Source organism: Salvelinus sp. IW2-2015, unplaced genomic scaffold (genome assembly GCF_002910315.2).
Source record: "Salvelinus sp. IW2-2015 unplaced genomic scaffold, ASM291031v2 Un_scaffold2520, whole genome shotgun sequence".
Lineage (NCBI taxonomy): Eukaryota > Metazoa > Chordata > Actinopteri > Salmoniformes > Salmonidae > Salvelinus > Salvelinus sp. IW2-2015.
The window spans coordinates 5,093-14,179 of NW_019943834.1; the positions used below are offsets into that span (position 1 = coordinate 5,093).

At 40.7% G+C, this 9,087-nt stretch overlaps 1 long non-coding RNA gene across 1 annotated transcript; it reads right to left on the reverse strand.

Moving 5' to 3' along the window:
• Positions 1 to 1,480: 1,480 nt before the first annotated feature.
• LOC112074164 (uncharacterized) lies at positions 1,481 to 8,661 on the reverse strand. Its single transcript, XR_002894685.2, has 4 exons — positions 8,522 to 8,661; positions 5,758 to 5,886; positions 4,413 to 4,490; positions 1,481 to 1,639 (listed from the first exon to the last, which is right to left on the reverse strand). It is a non-coding gene; the product is annotated as an uncharacterized lncRNA (long non-coding RNA).
• Between the last annotated feature and the right edge of the window lie 426 nt (positions 8,662 to 9,087).

Sequence of the window (9,087 nt, forward strand, 5' to 3'; positions counted from 1 at the left end):
TACATGGGCCTAGTCATATGTAGATGTTTCCATTCCTAACCACCACCCTAACTATATAGGAAAAAAGATAAGAAAAACCAAATTTACCTGGAAACCAAAATTTTCTTTTGTTTGTCCATGAGATTTCGGGAATATTCATTTTTACCTGGAACTGCCTTTTCCGCACGGATCCATCCCTTGAAATGTTTTTGGTCGTCGGTCATTTCCGACTGTCTAATTTACTACTTTACGTATTTCGATATGTAACGATAAACTAAAAAATATGATTTTCTAAATCTCCGCAGGACACCCAGAAACTGAAATACTGTACTCCAACCCGACTGAGCGCCGAAGAGCAGAACGGAAGAGCCGCAGCGGACAAAGTTATCCAGCTCCATAGAGTCAGCGCCACTCAGTTCCATCGTTCTCTGGTTGACGGACCCTTACCACTTCTTTCTGGTTGGTGGCACTACCACCAGTCGATCGTCAAATCGGTTTTTCCTTTTGAAAGGCATCATTCTCCCCTGTGGAAGCAAAATTGTCTCAAAAAGTAACTTAATATCATATTGTGCTATTTACTACCAGTTTCCCATCCCATTCTGTATCTTATATTAGATCTTTGATTTAGATAAAAATGCTGTTTTCAGTACGTATCTTTCCAGTAATCAATATGTTTATCCAATGGTTATAGAAGTATGGATCAACAATGTTATCAAGAGTTACTATTATTAGTTTGGTCTTGTCTTCATCAATAGTCCCACTGTCCTAACATCCTCTTTCCAGTTTTGAGTGAACTTTTACACTGACAGTGCCAACAAATGTCTACGTGGGTATTTTTATAGTCAGTGGAGAACATCAACTTTACAGTTCATCACTGTGGTTGTTTTCACTGATAAATCTCCATATATGTTTTCATACTGAAAAAGAGGAATTGGTGACATGGCTTGTTGTACGCACAAGGCGCACTCTGATAGAATTGAATTACAAATATTTGCACGGTTTTAATGACCAGTCACACACGAAACAGGAGATCAAATAAATTGAGTTTGGTTAAAAAGAGAGAATTAACTTTATTTAACAAGACATTTTGATGACAACAGATGTTTACCTGACTAAAACATCTCTTCAGGGTTTCCTTATTACAAGGCTATGGCTAGTCAAACTATGTCCAAGAATGTTTCATTCTACAAACCACTACTATATAGAAAAAGATAGAAACCCATTTTCTGAAACAGAAAACAGAAATGAAGTTGAATAACAAACCAGTCTTATTCTCAAACAGTGAACGGGGTGGAAAATAACTTTTCTTGATCTCTGAGTAAGTGATAACCAACCAGTCACCAAAACAAGGACTTTTTAAGAGCTGGATCTTGCAGCGTTCATTCGCAGCAACACCTTGTATGAATGTTACTCAAATCTGAGTTGTTTTTAGCGGAGGTTGTTTATTTCAAAACAGGAAGGAAACAAGGAAGAATGAAAACACTATAATCACAGTTATGTATACTGTGAGCAGGACTTCTTCCGCATGGTATTGGTTCTGTGGTGGGAAAGGGACAGCTGCAAAGCAGCCGTCTGGGGGGTGGAGGAAGATGTGGGGAGTACTTGACATGCTAGTAGGGCCTCCTGTCTGTTGCTGGAAAACGTCAATCGTATCTTCATCCTCCATTTCCACGTCAGGAAAAAGGGAGGAAATTAAGACAATTTGATAAAACCCAATATCAATAGATGACTTGGCATTCATGACAAAATTACATCAATTAGCTGTGATGAAAAGCTTTCTTAGAAGCCATTTTGCATTTAACATTCTTTCGGCATGCACAATGTTCATTGGTATTCTCAAACAGGGAGGAATGCATATTATACAACGGTGGTCTAAATCCTGAATGTTGATGGTTAAAAGCACATTCCAGCCGGTGTCTATTCACACAACTTACCACCAGCTAGATCTATTACGTTAAAATGCCTGTTCCATCTGGACTGCGCAATCCACTGTCTCATCAACCCAGCCATAAACTTGATCTCCACTAATAAAAACATCTAGACTTTATCTCACATTTTTTAGACAAACATTACGTTTTCAACAGCGGAGATTTGTATAACCTTGCTGTCTGCTCTCCAGCTATCCATGTTAATGAACTTGTAGGGGTCGGGAGTCAAACGAGAGAGCGAGGCAGGCAGTGTTTTCAGCCAGTCGAATCATGAATAAGCTGGCATAATTTTTTGGATATATACAAAGAAATATAAATTTAAAAAGGTCAAACGAAACGAAGTGCAGCTAGTTTGCAGTCCTTCCAGCTTCAGTTTGAAGTTATTGTGTTAGCTGTGTTGTGGCTAGCTCCTCTAAACAACAGTGCCGTAACAAGAGAGCACATTTTATGCAGGCAGGCGAAATCTCGCCTCATTAGCTCTTGTTATGGATGTATCCAAATAAATGTCACTAGAAAACAGCTTACTATGCCTGCAAGGACCTGCGTGTAACATACCACGCCTTACACCCTGACTACACATTCGCGTCGCGTGCATGGAGCGTTGGAAAATACATTTAGAAATTGTATATTATCAATTTATGCACCACACTGCTCGCGAGCGTCTGCGTTGCCAAGCTCTAAAATAGAAGTCAGTTTATTTGTGATGCAGATTGCGCTGCAAGTCCTGCCTCTCCCATCTCCTCATTGGTTAATAGAAGCAGGTACCTGTGCCATCCCCTCATTGGTTATACCCACGTGGGGTGACTGAAAGACGAAACGGAGGTCGGTGGTTGTAATGCACCTAATTTATGAAGTTGCCAATCGCAATATAAAGTCCAGAGAAGAAAAAGCCTGGAAGGAGAGATACTAGAAACGATTCGATTTGACCGTTTTATGTGTGGATTATTTTCAGAGTAGAGGGCTTCTGCATTTCAGGTAAAATAACATCAATGTTTATATCCCAGGACAAATTAGCTACGCAACAGCAAGCTAGCTAAATAGGACAAATTAGATAGCAAGTGAAAGCTAGCTAGCTAAATTGCCATAAATTTTAATGCTTTTTTGACTTTCCCCAAATTATTGTAATTGGTTCAGAGTTTGTTTGATATTTTAACCTGCGTGTCGTGAACGCGCTTTGGTGTGGGGGGGACAAAATACATATGCACGCGCGCAGCCGGTTTGGGTTCCGTGTTACTAACATCTGCGTGACGCTGCATGTTAATGAAAGTCAAAAGGTGCATAGTTTATATTTATATTAAATCTCAACCATAAATGTTAGAAATGTACAGTTTTGACCGGGCAAGCCGACATTCCAAAGTAGCCTCCGAGTGTAGCCTAAGGCTTGTGTATTTATCGCTAATGGCCTAGAAGATATTATGTCCAATCTATAGGTAATCTGTCTTTCCCTCAACACCTCATGGCATGGTATGTTATCTTGCCATATACAGATCTAAATGTTGTTAACCAATCACAGACTGTGTTGTTACCAGTTCCCTGTAGCCTACAACAGACKACCAACAACCAAGAGTRGTTTTCGTGYCTTTCAGTCAAATAGAGGAGTTCATAGGCTTTCCCAAATTGTTAASTTTAYTGTTAGTTAAGGGTTATAGTTTAGGGTTCAGGGTAGGGACATCCTAAGGAATCCGGATAGCAGTGACCATTCATAGAGTAAGAGACGGGCACAGCATTTGAGAGCGTGTCACYTGACATGAACGTGATGTGAACTCGACGGCAGTTTGACGCCTTRGAAAAAAACTTGCCTCCATTAACAGTCCATGTTTATTCATGGATGGTATTTTATGGTGCTAGGAAGACGTTAGCTGACCTCGTAAAAGGTATCAGTAGCTCTACAAGGCTTAATTATGGCATGTTAAACCCCCCATACAGCTTAAACAAATGTAAACGCAGCTACTGTTGTTATTCAGTCTGCACTGTTTGACGGGACTGTAAGTTAGCCGTAGATGGCTAGRGAGCAACCAAGGGATTAGAACGTTGCCAGCCAGTATGGCAATGGAACATTTAGAACAAACGACTGGGTTGCGTCCATAGATACAGAACGACTGGGTCGKGTCTCTGGCAAACGAACCAATAGAACGAACAACCAGTCAGCTTGGGTAGCAACCCTAGATGTGTCGGGACTATATTTTGGGGAAGGATGAAATAGTATGAATAAATTCATTAAAATAATGTTTTTAACGCAAATATGTCAATCATTATTTGAATATGTTGGTAACCCGTATAAAAGTGATAATGCCCTGAAAGCCGGTGTTTGGAGATGATATTGGCACGGTTTGCCYACCCTCGAGTTCTTCTCGGGGCTAACAACACCCGTGCCATTATATCCTCCAAACATCGGCTCCTCTGGCATTATCACTTKAATGTATTATTGCTGGAATGGTGTTGTTCAAACAAAATAGAGTGAATTGACACAATAAATCAGTTCCTCCCATAAGACTCCAGGCTTACCTGTGCAGGTGTGTGTCTCGTTTATTAGCTGTCCATCGAACTGGATACTGTCACTTCTCTACTATGTGAATGAAAACACTGCAGAAAGGAAGGGATGAGGAGATAAGGAAGGGCGTTACTATATTGCCACTCCATATCCACGTTGGCCGACATCTTTTATCAATAAAGGAAGAAACAACAGGATAGGAGGGAAGTGGCTTCTACTCAACAAAGCCTGTAGAGCCTTGCCTACTTCCATGACTTCACTGGTCTAAAGAGACACACAAGATCCATTAAGGGAGGGCACACACGCACGCACACACAGCATTGAGATTAGGCCTACTTTTTCCTAAATAAAAATAGTTTCAAGCACTAGACGAGTGGACAGTAAGAAATCATAACATTTTACTCATTTAGCAGGAGCTTTTATCCAGAGCAATTAGGGTTAGGCACCAACAGATTTTTCACCTAGTTGGCTGGGGGAGTCAAACCAGCAACCTTTCGGTTACTGGCCCAACGCTCTTAACCACTAGGCTATATGCCAGACAGAGCTGGGACACTGGAATAATGATGATGAAAATGAAGATGATAATATGATGAAGACAACACAGCCCATAGCGCTCGTCTCCTGTCACAGACAATATAGACTACATCTGACAGTGAACAGATCAAAGAGATACAAGTGTATAAAAGGGTGCATGTATCGCCTTCTCTCTTCAATGAGTTTCCTTGTCCTCAATGGATAATATGAGCTGTCATCTTTCATCAACCCCTGTATTCCCATAGTTAGGGTCATGACCTTTTCCATGTCAGGTCATAGGGAAAATTCCTGGGCCATAGTCATAAAGCGTCTCTGTTTGGAGTACACAGTGCAAATAAATGCTTAATTACAGGTTCACCTCTCGACAATAGYAAAGTAAATAAGAGTTCAAAAAATAAAAGCTCGATGAATAAGAACGAGGATAAAAAKGTTGCTAACAGATATTACAAGGAGACTGGTCTTTTCTATAACCTGGCACAATTTGGGATCTGGGGGAAGGGAATGGGCAGGGTATATGCAAATTAAATACTGTAGTATTTACTCTAGTTAAAAAGTCTGGCGTGTTTGCGGACTGTAGTGTTTTTGAGGACAATTCTGTAGTATTTACTAGTGTTTTTTTGTGATGATAACACTGTAGCATTTACTATGGTATTCTACAACATCATATAGTAAGTACTACACATGATTGAGGAATACTACAGTGTGTAGTATAGTATATTACAGTTTACTACAGAATTCTATACTAAGTACTGTAGTATTCTATAGTAAACTGCAGTATTTTTTCATGTGGGCACACACACACACACACTTTACTGTAGTACTTACCCTGGGGATGACCCAGGTGAAGAGGATGAGCAGACTCAGGAGAAGCACAGAGCCAGCAGTGACAGCTGAGACCAGGACCATATACCAGGACATTCCTAGCCCTGAGGACGCATCATTCTGGTCAGACTCCTCATCTGTGGCACAGCAACACACCAGGGTAGCACACATTTTTAAATTCAGTTCAGTACATATCATAAAAAATATCCCCAGGTGCAATTCGTTATAAAATAGATGTTGAAGAATCCAATACAACTCAACAAASTGASCAATCTAAACMTGTTTAGAAGTTACAGCSTGMTAGCTCAAGTTAGGATCAGTTCCTATGAGACTGCYCRYCTCAGAGCTCACATTAAGACAATGGTCCTGAATCGTTCCCTAACCCTCTTGACCCTAACCAATGTTCCCTCTGAGCTCCCCTTGGACTGCCACACAGATTAAATATCAGCACGCACAGAGAAGCACAAMATTGAACTTCAATCAACTTTCTAGAGTTTTTCCCTTAAGTTAACACTAACAACGCTTCGCTCTACTGTGGTAATTGTGCTCGAATCAACGCAATTTTAGCCACTTTCAATGCATCGAAACAAAATGAGCTATGCAAGACTTTGAATGCAAAACTAACTGTGCAAGAGAGTTTKTTGTAGGCAGCGCACATCAAAGTAGGATTCTATTGAATTGACAGGCCTGTACTCTACATAGACCGGTGCGCCATAACCAATCAGAGTTMCAGTAGGCTTATATGCAAATAGCCATATACGGATCTGTGCCATTCACTTTGAACAGGACAGCATGAGCAGTCCTGAGTAGATGCACTTGTTTTGAGATCAAAGCGAGAGCTGCATGTAGCCAGCTGTGCACATTTGTTCATATTCTTTGCTAGTGAGTTATTAGCCTTGAGCTGCATGTAGCCAGCTGTGCACATTTGTTCATATTCTTTGCTAGTGAGTTATTAGCCTAGTTATGGCTAATTTCTTGTCAACAATGGGGGAGTGGTTGCTTCCTACAAGAGCACAAAATGTGTGCATTTCTAGCCATCTTTGAAAAGCAAGTCAGGTAAAGAGCTTTTTTTATGTCTTAAAGGGGCAGCACAGATGGAACAATGATACCACTCACTACCAAATATAGTAGTGAGAGGAAGCCAACTGGCCTGCAGTGGGTAAAGATGGATTTTGGCTGACATGCTGCACATTCTGTTATCGATGAAACATTTGATTTCAATACAGTTTTCAGTTCCCAAAACTAGAATGTTATAAACAGAGCGTACTAAGTTTTGTAGACTTTACCCTTTGTCTACAAAATTGCATTGTTTAGAAGGAGTGCATAGGTGAATTGAGTTACTGCACACCCGCACTTCACAGAGTAGCCGTTCCCTAATGGYAATATGCAGATTTWTGCTAGAACGCACCAATAGGATCTCGCTAGCTTGTGCTTGGCTCTGCCCACCTCCTTGTCTGTTCTGCCCACTATGACTCATTTGTTCCCAATGGAAACGATAGGCTGTGGTGGCAGTGTTGTATTTTGAGACAGTGTTGAATGAGCTAAGTAGCCAATAGGCAGAGGGTAGCATTTGTCTGATTCTCTGTAGTAATGGTATAGGAATAATAATGAATTGTATTTTGTGAAATAGTTTCTTGCATCAAACACAACAGAGTTAGTCACCTCCTTGTCTGAAGGACAAGTGAATAAACAGGTTAATGTCAAGCCCTGCATGTTTTTTAATTCAAAAGTCTCATAGAATGTAGGCCTACATTGAACACCACACATTTGCTGTTACTGTAGGCTGAATGATAGAACAGCTATTTCCATGTTAAATGTTATGGGATGCATTTTTCTCCATTGTTTTTGATGGTAGGCCTACATTATAATCAAATAGCCACAGCAGCTTACTTGGCCACTGTTAAAACTGTACCTTACAGCGGGTACAGCCTCAGTGATCACAGTGAACGCGAGCCAGAATCTTTTTTTTTTAACCTTTATTTAATTAGGCAAATCAATTAAGAATAAATTCTTATTTACAATGACGGCCTACCCCGGCCAAACCTGGACAACGCTGGGCCAATTGTGCGCCGCCCTATGGGACTCCCAACCACAGCCGGATGTGATGCAGCCTGGATTCGAGATGCAGTGCCTTAGACCACCGCGCCACTCGYGTTGCACAACATTTTCACAATGTTCAAATCTGCGCTGGGCATACCTGAAATTTACTCAGTGCCAGAAAAAAATAAATTACCCTTCAATATTTGCAGATCTGAAGGATCTGGATAAGTATTACCCGGGGAGGAGCGGTTCCAACATACAGATCTGTATATTTTACTATAAAGTATTTATATATTTCTGCAACCAGCCCTGTTAACATGGTATATCCACCATCACATCTAAACTGACACTTACACACACCCACCCACCACTTATGCTGCTGCCGCCATACGTTTATCAATTTATAATATATTTTTGGTATCCTGCACCAGTCACTTTCTCCTAATCTCTGCCTGTGTACATATCTACCTCAATACTCCAGTATCCTGTACATTATACAACTGGTACTGACCCATGTATTTACTGTAGCTTCCTATCTTAATTCTCATGTTTTCAATTTTCTTATTAGTTAATAACTTTTTGAGTACTTGAATGCTGCACTGTAGGGTAAGGCTTACAAGTTAAGCATTTCACTGTACTGTGAGCAGTATGACCACAAAAAACTTGAAAGGTGCAGGAAGTGCCAAATGGAGGGTTAGGAAAAACGAATCAGGACTGGCTGAGAAACTCACCATTCCACCACCAGCAAAACAGCTCCTTCCCCCTCAGTCTTCTCAAGGCTTGGTTGTCTTATAACACACTGTACACACACCAGTAGCCCAGAGTCTTCTATGGTCAGGTTTGTGATGGTGAGTGTCCATTTTGTTTGAGACTTCCGTTAGTCATCAATCTGATTGTTGAACCTCTCCTGGAGGGTTAATTTTTCTGTTGGCTGGTGAAAGTAGAGGACTTGAATCCTTTTGTCAGGCGCAGTTACACACTCATGGTTTTCTTGGTCTGGCAGAGAGGTGCTGCATATGGATGGTCCATAGTGTCTCCCTCCTGCTTTCGGACCAGCAGTCCTGTGTTCCCTTCATGAGCAGATGAAATGGAAAGAAAACACACACCATACAGTACCAGTCAAAAGTTGACACAACTACTTACTTCCAGGGTTTTTCTTTATTTTTTCTATTTTCTACATTGTTAGGAATAATATGAAGACATCAAAACTAGGAATAAAACATATGAATCATATGATAAGCCCAAAAAAACTGTATGTGTCAGTGTTTGTCTTAATGAATTAAAATCTCTCTT